We start from the raw sequence: 22,970 nt of genomic DNA on the forward strand, positions 1-22,970 counted from the left end.
CTGTGGGGGCCGAGTGCCATTTCTTAAACGCTGTCTCCTGCTTGGGGAGGAGACAGCAGCCTGACAGCAGCCCTGGCTGGGTCAGTCACTGGGGGCACAATGGACCAGCTGGTGCCCACCCTGGCTGGGTCAGTCGCTGAGGGCATGGCAGGCCAGCTGGTGCCCACCCTGGCCGGGTCAGTCACTGGGGGCACAATGGACCTGCTGGTGCCCACCCTGGATGGGGAGCAGGGCACTCCCGTTCTGCGTGGGGTCAGACTTCGCATCACAGACACTGCTGGAGGAGCCCTGCATGCCTAGAGAGCTCACCTGCACCCATGGAGCCTGGGAGAAATAAGCTTTTGAAAAAGGTCTTTTACAACATTTTCATTAAAAGATGCTGAATTAGTAACACAAGCAGCAAAATTAACACATGTTTTCTGGAGTTGTAAAACCGGTGTTGACAGCCAGGCATATGACGTACTTCATGTTTAAAGGCAAATCTGCCTTTGGAAGAAAAAAATTAATGGTACCAAATCAATATTCTTTCATTATCTAATTTTATAGTTAAAATCTTTCAAGAAATTTCTTGCTTTTCCTAAACCCCTCTAGTCGACCCACTACTTTATGCATATACAGCCTTAGTAAATTTCCTCTCACCACAAGTCAATTTCCTAAACACACTCTAATTTTCTGAATGGTTTGTCTTGAAATAAAACCAGAAGAGCAGTCGCACAAAGGACAAACAAAGTGTATTTGTATTTAATTTGACCCTGAAAGTACATATAATTTCTGTGTATGTTTTGAGATGGTATTTTTGAATTTCTTAAAAAAAGAGCAAACTACATTTGAATCTTTCTCGTTGATCCTCAAAATAATCAAATAATTTTCTCAGCAGGGCTTGTTTCACAGTGCAGGATTTGCATAAGCTAATATGGAGCGTGTCCTGAGCCACGGGTGTCCCAAGTGGTGAGTCAGAGGGTCAGCTCAGGTCCTGCACCCTCCACCGCTGTGCTGGGGCTTGGACTTCAGCTGAGGCTCCTACAGGCGTATTTATAGTACTGGTATCTTAAAATCTGATTTTTTTCTGGCTTTGTTGCAAGTGCCTAACACAGTATTTCTTCAACATAATGGCCTATATTTCCATTTTATGTGTATGCATAAATATATGTACCTATTAAAAAGCAGCGCTTTGAGGTTGAGCTGCCTGCATGAGAGCTGTAGGAGCGGCAGGGAGGGCCTAGAGAAGTTTAACCCCTGCCATTGTTTGCTGCCTAAGAGGGAGCACAATTTCTTCTTGAAAGTTACAGCTTCACTGGCACAGCCAAGGGTGAACAGTTGCAAGCTAAAAGCAGCTACTGTCTGGCCATGCCAATACATCCTTAAGGAGTTCTTAATCCACAAATTACTGACATTATTGTCTATAATTGCTTGTCTGTTGTGACAACACTTACTCAGAGAATGTCAGAAATGTAAACAGCAGCCAATAGCTTTTTGCAGTGAAGTCCTGCCAGTACAGCACTGGGCTCTGTCTTGCACCTTCATCCCATACCAGCAAAATCCCTTTTGTCTCTATATAAGTAAGGATTGCACAATCAAATCCTATATTAAGCAGAACATTTTTCAAGGAAAATATGTGGCTTGTTATTTCTTTTAATACTTGTCATCAAAAAGTCAGTTTGTTCTGTAATAAAAGTTTCTCTTGCATCAGAATGTAATTTGGTAGTTTTACTTCAAAGCACAAATTGGGGAAAAAATTGTGTCATCTGGTCACTTAAATTAGACCAACTTTTTTTCTCCCAAATTATTTTGAAACTATTCAAATAAAACATTGTGTAGGCATTAATTAAATCAGGGATAAATTGTGCTTTACATTATGTTGTAAATTTATAAAGGAAGATTTATAACCACAGAACCATTAGCAGTACTACTAAGTACTACCAAGTAAAAAGCACACAGATACACACATTTTAAGAATAATTCTCACATTTTTCATCTGGGCCCTGAGTATATAAATATGTGTGTAAATACACACACAGAGAAATACTATTTAGCCCAGAAATACCACTAAGTCACTTTTTTCTTAAAAGAACAAAAACCTTTGAATGGACTTTATGCAATTTTTGCCCGCAGAGAATTCTTTCAGATACAGTATTGTGTGAAAAAATACAGTCCTACATAACTCAAAGATACAAATGAGGTGCTTCCACCAGTTCCCATGGGCACTTGTTCCCATGTCTGAGTGCACTGTAAGGAGCATTTTCCTGCTATAGTTGGGCTAGGCTTCCCCATGCTTTTGAGCACATTGTGTCCCTGCTAGTTGTGTACATCAGGAGAGCCTCCAGTGTTCAGGAAGGATTACACAATTTATCTATATCCCTTCATACAGTATGGGGAGATAGGGATAAGCCTCTGGAAACCAAAGAAATATTGCCAGGCTGCAAATCTGGGCCCTTGGTAGCATGGTCAAAGCCTATGCATTGTCCTCTGCTGCCTTCCCAGGAACTTCATCCAGTGCTTGATGAAGATTGGAGGAAATGAGACCAAAAAGTGCTGGTGAGATCTGGGCTGGTCAGATTTGGAATTTGTTTCCTCTGTTTTCCAGCTCAGCTGAGGGCTAAGCCCACCTTCTTGGGATTACCATCTACAGGAGGACCAGCCATCAAAGCCCCATTGGCAGATCTTGCCACAGAGAAGATATCTGACAAATGGGTTACACATACAGAAGCTATGAGACAGAGTAATTACAAATTAGTTTATAGACAAAAATAGAAGAAAAATAAAATTTACAAAAAAATCAAAACCCCAACAAACTGAAACAAACAAAAAATACCCTCCCCCAAAAAAGCAAAACAAAAAAAAAACACCAACCCCCCCCCCCCCCAAACTCTCTCTGTGCCTTGTGTCTTCCTTTGACAGCAGTAATGAGAGTTAGTTATTTCATAGGTGTGCATTCAGAGATGTAGTGCAATATGACAAACACTTTCTGTTGGTCTTTCACGTGGCAGTAGAACCGGTTCTTGACAGGGGGAGAAACTCCATGCTGCTGCCTAATGTGGTTTGGTCCTGGGACTTGCAGCTTCGAGTCAGCAATGTTTCATGACCACAATCGGATTTCCATATTATTGGCAGACAGAAGAGAGGAGGAGCTAACAAATAGTTCACCTTTGCAAGCATTGTTACAAAAAAAATATTCCTACATAGTAACAAAACTATGATAAATACTGTGCAGTTATTTGCTTTGGCAGGGTCTGTGTTTGAGAGCTGGAGAATGCATGAAGAAACACACAACCCACTGTCATGCACATCTTTAAAAGTTTCCACAGCTCCATTTTAGTAAACATGCTTTGTTAAATTAAGCAATTTCTTTCTAAGCCAAGATTATTTAAATAAAAAAATTTAAAAGTCTACTGAGGACTCTGCTATGCTGTAAATGAGAAAGACAACCTGGTCAGACATGGGTAGTACCTATTCCCTCTCAAGAGAAAGGGCCCTCCAGTGCCTTTTGCAATCTTCTGTTCAGATGGCCCACTACAGGGGTGGGCAGTTTTGTCTCCTGGCTTTTGCACCCTGCATCTGCAAAGGACAGCAAAAGGCTGGAATTCAGTCCTTGCAGAGCTTCTCCAGGGTGTTGGCAGCTGGGAAGGTGCTGCTGCCTTTCTTCAAGCAGATTTGGCAACTTCCCAGATTCTCCATGTATATCTCACCTCCCTGGTCCTTCTAGGTAGGAGCCCAACCAGCAACTCCGTCTTCTGCAGAGCATCTGAAGTCTTCTCTCTACCAATTGAAATGCCTCTTTTTTTTCTTTTTTCTTTTTTTTTTTTTTTTTGGCCTTTTAAGCTATTGTCTATTATGTTAGCCCTTTTGAAGGCCTTGTCTCTGTCACAGTGCTGACACCAAGCACACCCATAATATCTGCCATTTCAGACCTTTGGGGATTTTCTAAACATACTTAAAAATGGGAACCTCACTTGCTTTCCTACCATCCTGTCTTGCCAGAACCAAACTGAGTAACTGGAGTACTATATTGCTAATATAGTACTGCTAAGGCAGAACAGACTGTCTCCTTTCATTCTATAAAATATATGTAACATAAGATGATAAATAATCAAAACTGTGCTGTGAAACAATAATAATATGCACATCATATTTTTTCCTAAATTTTCATTTTTAAAATTACATATTTAAAGGGAACTGCTGCAAGTGAAAGATAATTACATCTAGAGTATTATTCAGCTGTCTTTCTCTGTGAAGCAAAGAAATCATATACTTGACTTGGAACCATTACTGTTGCCAGACAGATGTTCTCTCTCAAATATGTAGAGTAGAAAGGATGGAAAGTAACCTGGTAGTTTTACTGTAATAAATTAAAGTGTTAGGACAGTGTCTACAGCTTCCACAGCTTTGCCAGTCATTTTGTTTAAACATGAGTGATATGCATGATGTTTCTATAAGGTAAGAAAAAAAAAAGCATTAAAGTTTATGCAAACTACATCTCTTCAGGCTCTTTTCAAACCAAATGTTGTCTGGTTCATTAAGCCACTTGTACTTCTGGGACCTCTTGCAGGAGTAGGAAGGAGGAAAAAGCCACTTCCGCCAGGGCGTTTACAAGAGCTATAGCATAGCAAGAGGAAGTTTCTAAAGGAAGAGCCGGATATCTGTACTGAAGTGGATTACAGCTGCACCACCAACTCAGATGGACAGAGCTGAGGCCAAGTACACATAAATGTGTGAAAACAAGCAGCATGGGGAAGAGTGAAAAGCAGCTTTAAATCTCTCAAGAAGTAAATGCACTTCATGTCACTGAATTATGTCAGTGGGTAGCTGTAATTTTGAAGTCCATATCTTTACCATGAGATCAGGCAAAGGAAATAAATCCACAGGTTCAGGAAAGTAAGGCTTTTGGTAATTTTAAAGCAAATTCCGTGCATTTTCTCATTCAATGCTGGCTTTCTTTAAATTTAGCGACTGTGTTCGTTCCCTTTCTGAGCACTGCCCATTCAAGACTGTGCACTGGGGCCATGTCCATTTATGCATCTGTCTCCTCTACTGTAGGATTCTGTTCTCTGCTTTTACAGTTGAAGTACATTAAGATGGTAATTTCAAGTACTGTTACTGCTCATATGTTTTAAATCTTATGTGTTCCAAAAGGCTGATAAAAGAACTACACATAAAAAATAAAGGAGAGATATTTCTCTGCACTTAAAAGATCTTTCTTTATCTTATCTTTCAAAAGCACTCAGCTGATATTTTGTCCTGTTTCTGCTCTCACTGGGATCCCTGATAAAGCTGTGTGTGTTTAGGATAATTAAGCTTTCTAACATACATTGAGCTAGGGAGTAGGCATTACACTGTCCACATTCACAGCAACCTGCAGGAATACAAAACAAGGGAACAGCATATCCAGATCTGACCAACTTACTCTACATTTCCTTCCAAATCCGTTTAATCAATTCACTGAATCAATTTGGGTTTTTGCAATGAATCAGTGAAATAAAATTTCATCAGCTCCAGAATGAATACAGTCATATTTTCTATGGATTTGGATTGGATATTTTTGCTTCCATTAAGTCTTTCATCACTGGACCATTTGTAATCTGTCTCTTCTATATTTTGCCTACTGTCAGATAATGAGCAACTTCATGGTGCAACCTTTGCACCAGATCTCAGTTCTCCAACCATCTATATCATGAAATATAATGAATACTTAGCATCATTGGGTCCTCTTCCCTCTCTAGATCTGGGCTGAAAGTGGCCAGCGAGATCAGGAATTATGACAGAAGGAGGAGAAGAAAAGAATCCACTTAATACCTGTTTTCATAGCAAATGAGATTAACAAACAAATGCAGAAAGCTGGCACAAAGGCTGTCCATAAGCCAGCCCAGAGGACATGTCCCTTCCTTGGCATCTGCTCAGGGTGCGTGACTAGTTACTTTTAAAAATGTGCTGTCAGATATTTACCCAGTGTGCTAATTCATTTCTGGGCTTGACTCAGCTCTAAAATTAATGCATTTCCTTTCCCTGGGCAGTACAAGGAGTTCCAGAGTGATAATAGTATTGACTTTTGGGTGTTGACCAAGTTATCTTATAGCTGCCACAAGCAGTAGAACAAAAAGCATCAGGAGAAAATTCTAAACAGAAACTAGTAAGAGTTCCCAAGCAAAACCACAGCTAAGGTAGGCTAGACAGTCTTAAAAATTCACATTATTTCCTATAAATCTCATTCACTCAGTGGTGAGTCATCAGTTTAAATGACTGAGCTCAGAAGGGCATTGGTACCCCTTTGACCCATGGCAGCAGTAGCATGGGAAGGAGAGAGGGAGGGAGGGGATCCAGGTGCTACAGCTCCTTTGAGATAACCTTTGGCCAGCAGCAGACTCTCAATTAAAAACTACTGTAGCACGCAACAGAAGAAAATTGTTTCTGCACTTAAAAGGCCAGTCTATAATCCCATTAAAATGAAGCTGGAATAAAAGGAAGAAAATAGTTGTTTTCTCTTGCAGGATGCATTAACATAACTACTCTGAATTTGGGGTTAGTCACAGAATTGGGTAAAGGCCAAATTTCCTGCATGAAGCTGCCTAAAAACAAAGCAGCATGTTTGACTTCACAAGCTTTTCCACACCAATCAATACATTCTAAAGAAAGATTTATTTACACAATTCAATAACTCCTTGATGAGATACTAAGCTATTTCAACTCCTCAGACATTTAATGGTCAGATGGTATCATGCTAAAGAGGATTTTCCAGTCTAACAACTCTATTTCACTTTATGTATTTTTAAATGTTTTTAAATGGATAGTCCAGTGTTTGAAGCATGGGATATTTCTTTAGCTGACTGGTCAGAAGCTGGTCTGATCCAGTAACAACCAACAGCCATTCCTGGCCTGCAGTTCTTTGGTGGCTTATATGAATTCATTTGATGTGCTCAGCAGAAGTAGCTGCCACTGGGCAGGAGGCCAAGTGGTGAAAGCGTCACATTTTGCACTAATCAGGCACTTCATTGCTCTCTGCAGTTATGGCTGGCCAGCCCTTTGTGCAAGAAGCCCCATTAACTTTAAACTTAGCTCCCTAAAGGGCATAGCAGGGGCTGGAGTGGTAAACCTGACACCAAAAATAAATGGGAGCAAAATTTGTCCTGTCTAGTTCTGTTACAAGGAAGTTCACGCCTTCTGGTGTTACATTATCAGAGGGCTTTATCTGTTCAGCTCCCTTTAGAGTATTAATTCAAACTCACATAGTTCCAGTCCCTGAATTCTGCCATCAACTGTCCATATCCATTTGATAGATTAAAATATTAACTGGAATTCCAAGTGCAGTGTATAAGAATATAAATGCATCTCTTGAAAATTAGCTGTCAGACAGAAGGAAACCCTCCTTCCGTGCTGTGTGCTGGGAAGAGTCAGTGACTGCATGTTCCCCAGGAAGCTGGTTAAACCCACAGAGCTCTTGCTGCAGTTCCTCACTTCCCTGCAGTCAGGCAGCACTCCCACACTTTGGTACCTGGGCCTCTCTCCAAGTACACAGTCATTTACTATGGGAATGGTTCAATTATCACAGGTAGCAAATTCAGGCTGGTAGATGTGGAAGAGCGAGAAAGAAACCTGTCCAGCTAAAGATGAGGACTCCACCTTTTGTGTAAATAAGTTAGGAGTTGGTTTGAATAGAGGAGATGCTACAGAACGCACTAGCCGCAGGATAAGAACATGACATACTTTTCTCAAGGCTCCTACCTGTGCTGCTATAGCAGGACACACTGGACTGTGGTGGTGTGTTTTGTGCACACCCCTCATTTCAACAAATTCCTAATCTCACTATGGGAAGGAACGGATCAGTGCATCTTGAATTGGGGCTTCCTGACAGGAACAAGAATTTGGTTTTAAAACACTGTTCATATATCAGTTAGGCTTCACTAGCACTGGAAAACATGAATTAAAAAGTCATTATTAATGTTGAAGATTATTTTGACCCCTCCATGAATGGAAGCAGCTGTTTTTTACCTCAAAACATGCCATTTGTGGTCCTCCCTTCCTCTGTACTATCCTCTGTAGAGATGAGAGGTGTTGTACATCAATGTCTAACATGTATTGAGTGTCACTGCTGTCATGCTGATGCCTATGGATCCTGTCCTGGCAATGCAGACCTTTCAGAACTTTTGACTAATGCAAAGCTGGAAGAGGGATGTGTTTCTTTCTGTTTTCCTACAGAAAATGTGCTCTGCACTCCTCAAACCACCCTGGGACACAGCAAGTGTGTGTCTGGGTGTACCCTGAAGGAAGCACGGGACACACTGCACAGGGTCTTCCTCCCAGAAGCGGGAGGAGATGCCTCTGAAGCCTGACATGGCACTCTGCAGCTTCAAGGAATGGCTGAAGTTTTCCATGGACAGGAACTGCTCCCAAAGTGGTCAGATAAAAGTAAGAAAGGCTGATGGGGGATGAGAGAGAATCCCTTCCCCTACCTTCCATCCTCTGAAGGAAGTTCCCCAAGACCATCCAGGTGATTTGGTGATGCCATGGTGCTAAGTAACACAGCAATAAATTTTTCTTTGTGGCAACAGTTTTTTGAGAAACATTTGAATGGCATCACCAAAATATTCCTAAAGTGATCAAAGGTTCAGAAAAATGCCAGAGTGGCCTGGCATTTTAAGCCATATCAGTACCCTTTTAGGAACTAATATGCAGAGATCTGGACATTTTTCCCCTTGATTGTTAGAATAAGCATGTGAGCAGTGCACTGCCACAGCTGAACCCAGATGTTAAAGCTGAGATTGCCAAAACTATATCTTGGGATCTCATGGATACAGAATTTCACAAGGTGGATTTGATCAGAGTGGCAAGGCTTACCATGTAGGGAAACTCATAATTTTAATCACCATTACTGAATATATTGAAATCTACACTTTACACAAAACAATGGCATTTCTAATGAGAATGCTCCAGCACCTCAGTTTCACTGCTAGCTTTATCATCCATTCTTTCTCATGCATGTTTTTTTTTAGTGGCTGCGTGCCCTTGTGCACACAGGAGAAGATCACATTCACACAGAAAGACTTATCTGTGAAATGCTGAGGTCATTAATCTCATGAAGCCAGCAGAGCACCACAGGAAACATGTCTCCTTGCTGTAAGATGGTCTTGTTTTTGTGCAGACAAAAAAAAAAAAAAAATATTGTCCCAGCATTTTCTGATATGTAGCTCTTTGTTTTAAAGATTACTTGTGAAGGAATAAGTATCCTGGCACTGGTAAGCACACCATAGGCTAGGAGGGTTTTATTTGCTAGTTATTGTTTGTCTTATAAATGCTAAAGTGAAATGACGCAAGTGCCCTTTTTGTTGTCATATTGTTTGTTTTAGCTTTCATTGGATGCAATCCAATGGTACCTTTACGTAGGCTCCTGTATAATTAAGATAGTGTGCACATTCTCTGAAAGGAAATCATTAAGAGCCTCTCACAGAGAATGCACTGATTTCCCTGTCTGTGCCTTTTAAGTGGGTATTGCTCACACTCCATCAATTAACTTCTTGATAGTCCAGGCAGACTTCAAAAATTAATCCCATGTTAAGCTTCCAAAGCAGCTTTCAGCAGAAAACATTCAAGCTACTTTGCAGGCTATAATTCACTTGCTACAAACATTAATTTCTTGGTTTTTTCCCAATTATAAGATGTTCTTCTCAGAAAAAAAAAAAAAAAAACCAAAAAACTCCACCAACCAAAATCCCAACTTTTTTTCCTCAGAAACACTTTAGAATCTGGGAGTTTTTGAGTTTTTAGTTTGTTTGTTTTTAAAGTAACAAAGCCAAAAAAGCAGCTCAATAAATCCTCAGATTAATTGATGGGTTCCTTGGTTATAGATGTTAAATCAAAAAATCAAGAGAAACAGGTATGATTCTTGGGAAAGGAATCTGGGGGTTTAACATCTGAACAAAGAGGATAAAGTACAATTTCACTGTATATTTACTCAACTGAAACTGCAAACACAAGGCATAAACTTTCCCATTGCCTATAAATAACTACCTTCCATTGCTACAAACTCTCTGTAGCTGTGTGTGTGCTCCCAGTGGCTGAGGTGTGCCCTGATACCAGGCTGTCCCTGCTGAGAACCTGCCAGGCTGCTGTGCAGCTCAGAACCTGCTCACCTGTGTGCTCCCCTTGGGTCCTTCTGCTCTCAAACTGCCCTGTCCCCACTACACATCACAGTGGAAGATATTCCTCCTCAGTGGAAGATATTTCTCCTCTAGATCTAAGGGGAAAGTCAGTAAAACCCTGTAAAACTAAACCATGCTTGTGACACTAGAGAGGGAAAAGCTCTGCTGCTGCTGTGCTCACCTGCCTTTATTGGCAGCTCAAGCTGAGGATTGAATTTTCTCACCTTTAAAGCCTACCCAGAAATTTAGTAGACTTCAGGGGAGATTTGACATCTAAAACTGGCTTCCTAGGTAAAAACAAATAAAAACACCATGTACAGTTACTACAGGCATACTTGCAGATGATCGGTGTGCAACAGTAAAAAATGATTATTGAAAAGGTGTTTGGTAAATTCTGAAAGCTGCAACTGAAGTCGAAACAGTGTGTGCATTACAGCAGGAGCTGCTTGACTGAACACGCTGCAGCTAAAATTGTATCAAAGTAGTTACAAAACCTGATTAAACACGGCTTCATTCCCACATTCAACTCCACCTTGCTGCCTTGGCAGAGTCATAAACTGGTAACACCCTGTTGCTGGGTTTCACAGAGCTCATTAGCAGTTAATAATAGCCGAGCAAAGGAGTTCAGTTTGTTTCCATCACACTGATGGTGTTTAGGGAATCGATGCCCTCTGACAAAGGGTGATGGTTCAAAAAACACACTTTGCATCAGCTCCTGTTTTCTATCGGACTCCAAAGGCAGCAGAGTCAGCCAGCACTGAGGATCTGTGCCGCCTGCAGTGACAGAATTCAACCACTCTGCTCATCCACTTCCACCACGGGAAAGCTGATTTGCTTCAAAAAAGGATCCAGGGCACTCAGCAGTAAAGACTGATAAAGCATTCCCACTTCAGAAATCTGTCAGAAGAGGAAATAAATGGCTCTAAATACAGATCCCTATTTTTTGCAACATCCAAACTGCAGCCACTTGCAAGTCTTTTGTGCATTAATGTGTATCCTAATATATCATTTCTTGAAAACTAATGCTGTGACAGCACTTACATTGTGCATAAATACATCAGCTGAGCTTACTGCTTGCTGGAAAGTTAGATACTCAGCTTCCAACTGTGGGGCCTTCCAGCTAGGCCCCTATTCACCTCTAAATAGAGTGTACAAGGTCTCAAAAACTGTGATTAAGACAATTGAAATGAAGTAGTGAAAAACTCCATCCAAACAAGCTTCATCTCTACATCAATGACATGTAAAAAATGTAATTGCAATTGTATTTCAACCTCTCGCCCACTTTTGGAAAACAGAAAACATTTCTTCCACCCCCATTCTTTGCAAAATTTCTATGCTGCTTCTATTTAAATGAAGAAAGAAGAATGTGCAACATTTTTTCAGACCAGTCACAGTATTCCAGCCTCAGGAATTTGTCTTCATATAAAATCACCACAGCTGCAGTGCAGGACCCAAGTATTTTTAACCCTTTGCTAAGATGATAGACAGCAAAGCATCACAAAAATAAGAGACTGTCAAATAATCCTTGCAAAAATATATTAAACACTGCTAGATTCTTGACTCTCCTGCTCTTCCTTGACTGCACCAGTTTGCTGTATAAAGGGATTTTAAGTAGTTTAGCCTTTCCAAACTGTTTGCCCTGGAGAGAGCATTCTGTACTATTCCAAGCATTGCAGGGACTGTCCCCTCCAGTTTCCAAGGCACATTTTGCATGCTGACACTCCAGAAAGACTTTGGGAAGGAGTTGTTGTCCTTGGGCACAGCCAAATGTTACTCTTGGAAGGAGTGGGGACAAAAAGACACCTCAGAGCTCTGGGCACCCTCCTCACAGGGTGATAAAGCAGCTTCAGAGAAAAAACACGAAACTTGTTCAGTTTGGGCCATTACCCAGAGCTTACAAAAACCACCATGGATTTGTGGTATGTTTAAGAAATGAATATACAGGTACTATATCTCCCAACAACCAATAGCAAAAATTTTTTACAACTCCAGACATCTTAAAACCAGTGAACTGCTATGGGAGAGGCAGTTCTTCTCCTGACTAGAAGTGGCAAGCTGCTGTTCCCACCTGCTGAGGGTGGTTTTAGCAGATGCAAAATGTACCTGGTAACTCAATTTCTGTTACTGCTTTCCTCTAAGAAATACGAAAATTAATTAAAAATAAAATGCAAGTAATTTCTTCCAGATCTGCTAAATAAATAATGTAATAATAAATAAATAAATTGAATCAGCTAAATTCCTGCAGGTAGGTTTTCTCCCCAGAGAGAAAGGTATGTGTGCTTGCTTCTTCTGAATTTTAAGCTATCTGATAAGCACTAAAAAACCTGTCCTTTATATAAATTTATAATCTGTTTTCCCACAAAGCATTAATCCAAAAGGAAGGAGGAAATAAAGCAGAGTCTCTTTAAGACTGGTACAGCATTCACTTCCTCAGGCACTGGATATAGGCAGAAATCTGGCAGATCTCCCCAGGCTGGTCAGAAGACCAGATTTGCTGACACTTGGGATCGGAGCTGCTGCCAGTGCCCCCATCTAGATGTGCACACAGTGTCTTGTGTGGGCACTGGCAGCAGCTCCGGTCCCAGGAGTCAGCAAATCTGGTCTTCTGACCACAAACACTCAAGGCTTTGAAAGGAGAAAGCAGCTGGTTTTAAATACCTGAAAAGTTGTGCCAGAAGAAAAAGAGAATGATGTTAAAAATTCACCCATTTTTTCCTTTTATCGTAAGCCAAAACATTGCCATAAATATGCATTTTTTGAGAAAAAACATTAACTTTGTTTTGTCTGATTAACTATTTCCATTGATACAAATTTTCATTGGCAAATCTTCAGCAATAAATTGCTGAAATCTGAAGTCAGATGCACACTTAGAAAAGGTGTTTAACTTAGCTTATTATCTCTTGTTAGTGAAAATACAGAAAAAAACCTCCTAATTCAAAAGTATTGCCCATGTTAGCAATGGGCTAGCTCTAGCCATGCAGTTTACAACATTAAGTAGAAATCAACTGATTATCATTTTCTTGCTAACTTTGGAGAATCAATTTACATAATCTACTGACACAACCGTTTTCTTCCCAGGTGGAAGATGCTTTGTGACTCATGGACTGCAGCACAGCTGCTTTTTGTCTTGTTCTGTGACCTGCCTGGGATATAAAGTAGTTGTTGGAGCAACAGGCACAGCTGCGCTTCGTCTGAATGCTCCCACTGTGAACTCCAAAGCTGTCTGACAGCTATGCAGCAGAAAAAACACAGAACATGAAAATCTTTGGCACAGGGCAAGTCCATCAGCCAGAGAGCAGGTTGGACACCACTCCTGACAGTGTGTGAAAGCAGCTGCAAGCGGATATTCCTGAGTCTCCAACTTCTCCTGCTCTTTGGACATTTTTAAAGTAAACCCTTTTCAGTTTGCCATTCTTAGGCAAAGGGAAGGAGTTGATATTGCGGGGTCTTTGTGAGAATTATCTGGTGGTTGCATGCAAGAGTCACTAAATTGCAGCTCTGCCATGAGCAAACCTGTACAGCTCTACCTACAGCTGTGAGGAGAAGCTGCCCTGCCAAGTGGGAATTGCACTTATTTGCTTTCACATTTTTAGTATCGCAGTCTAAAGCTTTTCTTTTGGTTTGGTGATAGGACACCAAAGACCTATCTCCGTATACTGAAGAAGAACACTGAATATTCTTCATTTCATGTATGGCCTTCTCTTCCTAGCAGAACTTTTTATGGGCAGAAAATCCCAAGAAACAAGCCTGAAGTGCAATAATTCTGAAAGTTCGGGTTTCTGAGTATTTCCAGCTAGTTCCTGTGTTTGTACTGGTGATTGTTCCTTTATGGGCTGAGTGTAGGGGATGCACCATCCAGTGCTCGTGAGATCACAGCATCCTGCCAGGCAGGCAGACAAAACCTCATGTTTTATAACTGAGGAGGTGAAATGTGCCAAGAGCATGAAACCAGGCTGCTGAGCTTAATCTTGCTTTCATGGTTACTCTTATACCTTCAACCTCTGAAAGTTCCTCCAACTTGGACAAATCCAAAAATACTTCAAGCTGAGCACAGCAGCTGCTGGGCACAAGGACAGCATCTCTGTGGCTGCCCAAACCAAGATAAAAACATCATCAAGTGTGCAGCTAGGAGAAAAGGAGCAGAGGACATTTTCCACTACTATTCTGGAAACAGGGTCTTAGAGCTGCCAGTGCTATTAGTGCTCCATCAATCACTGATATTACTGTGGGCTCATTTTAGTAAAAAAAATCTTATAGAACAAATGAATCCTCCTTCCTTTTGCTAGTTTACCCAGATGAAATATTACATAATAAAACATTAAGAATGCTGTGGTAGTAAGGACAGGAGCACATAGTCAGAAAAATATGATATGGTGTTAAAAGGAAACCTCCAACCCCTTCTTGCATCCTGAAGGAAAGAGTGATAAAAGTGGATTTTAATTATTAACTTGGATTAGCTATCACAATACCTGAGAAATTGTCATATGGAACATATTCCAGTATAGCTTTTACTCTTAATGGCCTTGAGCCTTCCAAGAAACAAAATCTATGTTACATAAACCAATATCAAAGTGGCCTTGCTTTTCCTTGCCCTAGAGCTACAAATACATCAGCTATGCAAGAGCCATTAATGTGCAGTTAATGTGTCCAGTAAAAATTTTAGTGAAACATACTGTGGTTGCTTGAAATAAGTGTTTGGATCGAATAAAGTTATAGTACTGGAAGACTTGAAGCAGAAATTCCAGCTATGTTACCCTTTCACTTTTATTTGTTCTCAAAAAAGTTCCTGCTGTGATTATGGCTGTGCTTTAGAGCAGAGTGTGAAGGATGTAAGGCATGAAGAGCTGTGCTATTCAGCCCTTTAATTAAAGTCAGCCATCCCTAAAATATCAACTAGTAATATCCATGAAAAGATGACACCTCCTTTATATTTTGCACAGATAGAAGAATCAGAACCAATGAAAGGGACATGAACAACAGTGGCATTGCCTTACAGTCTCTATGAGGCAGTATCAAGTTCCCATCACTATTTTTCAGATAAATGTTTTGTACTGGAGACACAAGTTTTGGTGCTTGTAAACATATTTTTCCTTCCGCAAAGTTGTTAAAAATAATAGCGCATATTTATATAAAAGCACCAGGATTAAAATAGCACAAGCTGATTTCCTGTTTCTCCAAAAAGCAGTGAGTATGGGCAAACCAAGGCAGGGCTTCCAGAAGGGCTTGTGAAAGGTTAAAGGTCAGTGTCCTCTGATTTTGAGAGAGATGGGTTTGAGGAGGAGAGAGAAGGGAGAGCTCAAGTGAAATTATTCTTCAGGTTGTGGCCTAGCTGCAGGAGATCTGCTTTCAAACTTTGCTCCATATTCCTTTGGTAAAACAAGCAAGGACCCACAACAGGCAGAGAGAGGACAGGTATACAGCCACACATGCAGTTTTGCAGTAGAAGGGGAGAGTGGATGAAGTGGATCCAAACTCCAGCTGCTGAGCTCTGGGCTAGTGAATGTGCAGAGCCATGGGGAACAGTGTGGCTCTGTGCCTTTCACCCAGTTACAGCACTAACAAATGCAAGAGCTCACTGTTTCTTCAACCTCTTTTTGCTTACAAAAGGACAACATTCCTCACTATTTTTCTCTTCAAAGCAAGTAAAGGCATTTCAGAAAAAAACCCCAAAACTTAAATGGATGTTCCAGAATATGCTAATGTCATGATGAGATTGACTCTAAGAAAGGCATGTTGTATACCAAATGCATCCTGGGTGAGGCCAGTGTTTGCCTTTGAATGATGGCATACAGTGAATTCATTGACAGGCCCAGCAAGCCCACATTTCTTTCTGAATAATCACAATCTGAGAAAAAGCTAAGATAGAGCACAGCAGTAATCCTCAAAGGTTCACACACTTGCACATGTGCACAAGAAGACACAATGGCAAACAAATCTCAAACAGAATAGCCTGGCTTTTATTTTTTTCACAGAGCTCTTACCTCTTCACAACCAGACACTTCTCAGTGTTCTCTTCCTCCTCCTCCTCCTAAGAAAGCATCTGCATCAGTTCATCCTAGAGTGGAGGAAGGGGTGAATAAGGGAAAAAAAATCCCCACGTAATTTTGGCATTTGAATAAATATGAACATTGTTTCTGCTGTTTCATTTCTATCAGATTTGGCTTCTCTCTTTGTTGGGTGGTTTTAACAGCTGTTTATTTGCACACAGTTGTGCAAGCTATTTTACAGCTTGTTGAGTTAGACTTGAGACACAGCATGTGGTTCCCTTCAGGCATAACTAACTTAAAATAACAAAGCCCAAGAATTCCTTCTTAAGAAGCTCAAGGCCATTTGTTTAAAGTTTGAAAAGAATTAGGATCCTGTAATTTCAGGCTTTGTTATGAAAGGGGTGAAAAGTTTCCTTCACATTACCTGGCTGTATGCACTCTGCAGCTGTATCCCACTGCAGAACCACCAAAAAGTCATCTTGCTCTGTGTGTGCTGATTCCAGAGAAAATTCTGGCTACAAACATGTTACAGCCACATGTAACACACCTTAGAGGAGGGGTGACTGCGTGAAAAATAGTAGCTGAAACTTGATGGCTTTAAGAAAAAGACAAACCCACCTGTAAACAAGTGAACAAAAGAATAATTTTCATAGCCCTTTTCATTCTCACAGTTTAAGGAATTGTCAAAACTGGAAGAAAATGTAATTTTACTTAAGCACAGTAAAGAGAGAAATGCCATGGAGGTGACAGCAATAAGAGCAAACATTTTCTCAGAAGGCCCTGAAGGGCTGTGCTGTAGCCGAAGGTTGAGAACAACTGTATACACCATGCACAGGGGTCAGCAATAGCCAAGTGCCAGCCAGAAAAAGAAAACAGATGAGACAAGAGAGATATTTGCAGGAGTGATAAGAAGTTTTTGCTGTAACAAAGGGCAGCTTTGTTCTATATAGCTGATAGAACAATATTGGTCTTGGAGATCCTTACGTTTAAAAACAGTTCCTTGCTAGGCAAGGATACATTTTTTGCTACTCAAGTGTGGGCAGGCATTAAAAGAGGCACAGGGATGTGTGAATTACTGCTCCCTGGCCTGGGAGAATAAGTCAGCTTTAAGATAGCAGAGTAAGAACAAGCACTTCTGAGAAGTCTGAAAAGCAAAAGATCAAAAGGCTTCTGCTTCAACTTACTGTTTCCCTTTAATGGCTGTAGGCTGAATGCTTGATTCCCAATCAGTCCCTCATGCTTTTTTACCCCCATGTATGGGCATTACATCTCTTCTCTTCAATCCAGACCTTTGGAGGTTTTCCCAGCGCTGTGAAGGGACAGAGTATATTACACTTTTTACATTTAGCTACTGTAGGTTCAAATCAGATGTGTCTAATTCTTAATAATGGATACCTTGAACCCACAAGCAAGCTGCTGGAAAATTACTTTGGTTACATAGAAAACCAGTAAACACTAATACTAATACGGGCATATCTGACTAACAGATTGTTGGAGGAACACAAAACATGAGAATTTAATCCTATAGCTTGGACAGAATATTAAAAACATTTGCTTTTTGAAGAGTGAACTTGTGGTTTGATAATGCAAGGAAGGGAATTTCAGCTGAGTTGTCCAGTAGCTTCTAATTGAAAGAAGAGATACAGCTTATAGACAGCTCCAATTACAATGAAGTATTGGTAAAAAGGATTTTCAGGCACAAATTCATCTCTCAGGAGGTCCAAGTTGCAATGTTTATAAAATGCCAAAAATGCTCTTCCATTTTATAGCAGGTAACTACATTATCTTGCAAATCACATCTCCTAGGGCCTACTGTATTACAGCCTTAACCCATCCCACAGTTTATCTGAGCATTGTGATGACAGCCCCAGCTGTACTGGGCTGAGGCCTGTGGGATGGCTGCTCCATTTGATGGTACAGGGGGTGTTCAGCTGCAGGAATGGAATTTGCAAACCTGAGTCCTCACATCCTCTGTGCAGTGAAAGTCTTCGATGCTTGCAGTTACCATGTAAAACATCCTCATGGAAGAACACCTGAAAAACTTCTTCAGGTGTTAGCACCATCCAAATGCCAGATTATAGACCAAGTCTGCTTTGTAGTGAAATGTCTACATAATTCTCCAGGGAACAAGCTCGCCCCACTCAAGGCTCAAGACAGGGACTCTGAGTCTGCTCATTTAAAAATACCTTTGCTTTCCCAGCATCCACACAAAAAAATATAGCAGCAGCTTCTGTCTGAGCAACCAGGAACAAAACTTTTATGAGCTCTAAAGGTAAATCTTTCTTATGATGAGACCACAGTGCCAGGCCCTCCTGGCGCCATGCATATCTTATTGGAACACCATGGCTTCATGCTCTTCCCAGAGAAGGGTGAAAGGGTCCCTTTAGCAGAGGAGCTGCAGAGTTTAATGGTTTCCTGTCTAGCAAGAATGTGAACTGCAGTTCCTTTTGTCTGCAAATGGGGCTGAGCTCATTTCTCACATCCCAGTGAGGGCCTCCAGGTTGTTCAATAACAATGCTCCCTTCTGCGGCCTACTGTAATTTTCAGTGACAGTAGGGATGCAAGTTCTGTGCTTTATGCTGACCTCCTTTTAATCACTGAATCCTACTAATCCTCACATGACATTTCACAAATCAGCCCCAGAGGCAGGCTCTGCATGAGGGATCCCAGGTGGCAGCGAGGCTTATCTACAAATGCAGTGGCTCTGACCAGGCTGAGTGCAACTCCCAGAGCTACACAGCTTGTCTGGCACATATATGGGTACCCATGGATGTCTGGCTGTGTGTAACTACTGGAGCTCTTGGAGGCTCATCTTTGATGCAGGTGAATACACTTGGCCTTAATTTGCATTTTAGCTCTCTAGATCCCCTTTTTTGAAAATCTGGCCTGACATTCTCTAACATAAACTCTGTTGAACTAATTCTCCAGATTATCCAGGATAAAGTTTGCTGAAAGTTTAATCATCTTGTTCTAAGAGTAATTGGTACAGAGCACTGTACATTACAGAAAGACAGGAAGCCCAGACCCTCCAAAAGGTATTAAGACATGGAAAGGTGAAGGTTGGCATGTTTCTCACTAGGCCAAATAAAAGACATGGCTAAGGCAGATTGTAAAACTCTTCAAACTGAATGTTTCCAATGGAAACTTCTGCTGCTGTCAGTGCTGAAAATGCAGGTAGCAGCAGAGGCCAGAGATGCCACAAGCTGGGGGCAAGGTGAGCCTCTCCTGCTCTGCAGGCATCAGCCCCAGGGCCTCCCTCTGGAGCAGGGACACGGCTGCAGGGCCCTGGGAGAGGCAGCAGGGCAGCCTGGTGACAGCCACCAGCCCAGGCCATCAGGCATCACCGCCAGGGTGAGGTGGGGCAGGCTGAGTGCAGGGACAGGGAAAGGTTCCTTGCTGACCCTGCATTCCTCAGCAAGGAGACTGCCGGGTGAGCTTCTGCTCCACCCTGAGCTGGGAGCTCAGCACCTCCAGAAGCTGCAGCCCTGAGCTGAGGTACAGAATTCCAGAGCACAAGCACCTGGAGCAGCTTGAGCAGCAAGCTGGTAGACTGGAAGTAGGAAGGTGAGACATTTGAGATGGAAACAAACAGCTGGAAATACAAGAAGGTATGGATGACTGACAAAAGTGATGACTGCAATTTAATGAACAAATAGCTCAATTACAAAGTGGAAAATACCATAAAAAGCACACCACATCAGAAAAGGTTATCAAGCATCCATCATCGATTCTATTAAACATTCATAGCTCAAAGTTAATAATAATTCTTGGCTTGTTAGTCTTATGAGTTAAAGATTCCGGATTTCCTGGCCCATTTTATGTCAGAAAAAGGGCAAGAAGACATCACAATCACTGGCATCAGGAAGCAAACTCACAAAGTATAACTACAGCACTCAGACAACATGAACAGAATTTTTCACAGTACCTGGCAGCCAGCTTGGAATGGATTTATTATTAGTCTATTAAAACTTTCTGACAGCAATCTTCACTTACATATGTATCTTCCCTTCTTTTCATCATGAAAATCTAATTCCCTTCCTGAAGGTATAAAGTCATTGGCAGAACTGCAGTGTTCTCTTTAAATGTTCAACATGTTTGATCATCAGCTGTTGCCCACTGGTGCTCTGTATCCATTAGTGGAGCTGAGCTCATGCCACTCCTGTCAGGGGAAGCTTGGTCACCAGAACACCAATTTCCCAAACCCTGCAGGAGAGCAGGAGGATGCTGAGGGTGTGAGCACAACTCTGCATTCTCAAAGAAAGCTGTCTGTTTCTTGGCAACTGGAAAAACAATCTCTCTCAATTCATGTAGTCTAGTCCACAGCTGCTGTTCAAACATTGGAGGGAATATTTGAGCCCTTTCAAATTGTTGATAATGAAATTACACAGACAAGAGATTAGATTGTTCATTTGGAAATGGGTTTAATTAATAGCCTGGACATTTTATTTTTACCCTTTCTAAAGATCATGATTCAAGTTTCATTTCCTTCCCCTTCTGTAGCATCTCTTGCTGCAAAGTTATGAAAAAGAAAGGAGGAAAAAACATGTTTGGTTTGGAGCTTTTTCCAAGTAATTCAAGGCAGAGTATTGGAACTTTTATTAAAATATACCTGCTTCCTTTATGGTTCAGCAAAAATCACATGCAACAGGAGGGTTTGGAAGGTCATTTGACAGTCTTGTGTCCAAGGCTCATTCTGACCACAGCATTGTGTTTCATCTTCAGTGGCTATATTTTTACACATATATATTTATTCCTTTTCACATGTTCTTTGTGCTTTCTCCCCCTCACACTTGTGGAACACTAACACTTGTCAGAGTCCTGCCTTACAGTTCACAGGCAGCTCTCTCCATTTTAAGGCTTGAATAAAGGTGGTGGGAGCTTTGCCTTTTAGGCAAAGTTCAAAAGTTGGCAAATATCCTTTATGAGCTTGTAAACACATTTCTGTGACTAGAAGGAACTGTCAGACATTTCTAGCCATGAGAGGAATGCATTCCCCTCAGTCTACTTAGTGACTTTTATATTCTAAATCTCTCTTGCCTGCTATGATTTTCATGAACTTGATTTTTAAACTCTTACAGCACAAAGCAGTCACTGCTTAAGACAAAGTAAATATAATTCACAAGGTCATTACTTACCTAGAAAACAACATTAAGTAAATATCAGTAAAAATATATACCTTGGGCACAGGACTCCAAACTTCTACAAGGAAATTAACCTTCACCAGGAGTCTCATGAAGGGGCTCCTCATAGAGCATTACAGACATTGTTACTGATCTGCTCTATCCATGAACCTTCTGATATTTTTATTATGTCATCAAGTAAAAAAATAATTCCTATCTTAAAAATAACTATTGATTCCTACACTGCCTCTTTTGGAGTGAAAGCTAGAGAAAACTTTGATTACAAAGGTGTAGCTCTTTCTGAGACACTGTTTAATGAAGCCACTTTCGTTTCCTATTGAACAGCCTTTCACACTTACATTTTGTTGAATGACAAACAATAGCCATGGGGAAATTAAACACTGAAATCTGCAGACACTCTGGAACAATATTTGTTTAACAGCTGCCGAACTCTGGAAGTAAGAGCAAAGAGTATTATGTAAGAAAATCCTGTAACCCAAACAGATAATATTCTGGTTAACATCACTTTGAGGCTCTACTTGCTTCAAACACCAGTTGTTACAAGAAAACAATGTTCTGCTGAGGATCCTTGGTGCAGGACTCTTTGTTCAGTCCAGAAACGTAGCAACCTAGAAATGTTCAATCAATCAAATTCAGGTGAATGTATAATTGCTATGGCTTTAAAAGGAAATAAATATATAATACAACAGACGACTTGGTCTTGCTTTGCTTTGAAATAAATATTACTGGAATGATAGATCGTACACTAGTTTGTTCCAGTCTTCAGAGCTAAAATTGAATCCATAAAAATAGATCTGGAACCATCAAGAGCTGTAAATGCAGGCCTGGACAAAGAGTTGACAGAAATAAATGAACTAATTGGACCTATATTTCTTAGCAGAATGTACCAGATTTCATGCCATGATTGTTTTATGATACTAAATGGAAAACAAACTGCTATTGTTTAAGCTTGGTAAATAAAAGATATTTTTATGAGCATTGACCCAGAAAAAAGTTGACAGTGTGCCAAATAGGTATGTTTTTCCAGTGCTACCAGACATTTTTAACTAAAATCTGAAGTTGGCCAGTAAATTAATATAGTTTTAAGTGACATCAGAAATTGTGTGTTTGTTTGGCTGTTACCAGAGATACTTCAAAAGTAACAGTGAAGAATTACCATTTCAAGAGAGGCCATACAACCTTTATCAAATTAGTAATCCTACTTATTCATTCCAGATAGATGAGATTTCAAATAATTATCCAAACTACAAATAATTCAATAAAGTCAGTGCAACACTTCAAATCTGGTTATCAAGTTTTACTGAAATTGCTTCAGAGGGCTTTTAGACAGCCTTGTAGGAAATCAATTAGGTAGCAGAACACATGGTAAAAGTATATAATTTTTTAAATAAATCAGTGTAATCATCATCTCTGACAGTTAAGAATTCTTATTTAAAAAGTTGGGGTAGCTCCCTTATCTAGATTTATGGAGTTATATGGAGTTTCACCTAAGTACAACCAACTGTAAAGTTTGAATTCAAGAGATTTGATCATAAATATGCAACTAATAAATACAAATGCTGGAGAAATCCTTGCCTTCTTCTTAAAAGAGTACAAAATAGTACCAGTGGGGAAAACAGAGTTTATTCCATTAAACTGAGAGTCACTTTTCCATCAGCTTTGTCAGAGTTATTGCATATGACAATGTCATCATCTTAGCTCACCCATTAGTTGAT

At 40.6% G+C, this 22,970-nt stretch overlaps 1 long non-coding RNA gene across 2 annotated transcripts; it reads right to left on the reverse strand.

Moving 5' to 3' along the window:
* Positions 1–3,759: 3,759 nt before the first annotated feature.
* On the reverse strand, positions 3,760–21,406 carry LOC113458873 (uncharacterized). Of its 2 annotated transcripts, XR_012581953.1 has the most exons (5): positions 20,040–21,406; positions 17,299–17,423; positions 16,539–16,732; positions 16,109–16,182; positions 3,760–11,024 (listed from the first exon to the last, which is right to left on the reverse strand). It is a non-coding gene; the product is annotated as an uncharacterized LOC113458873 (long non-coding RNA). The 2 variants fall into 2 exon arrangements; XR_003379552.2 differs by lacking the exon at positions 16,539–16,732 and having other exon boundaries at positions 20,040–21,370.
* Positions 21,407–22,970: the final 1,564 nt, after the last annotated feature.

This window comes from Zonotrichia albicollis, chromosome 10 (assembly GCF_047830755.1).
Source record: "Zonotrichia albicollis isolate bZonAlb1 chromosome 10, bZonAlb1.hap1, whole genome shotgun sequence".
Taxonomy (NCBI): domain Eukaryota; kingdom Metazoa; phylum Chordata; class Aves; order Passeriformes; family Passerellidae; genus Zonotrichia; species Zonotrichia albicollis.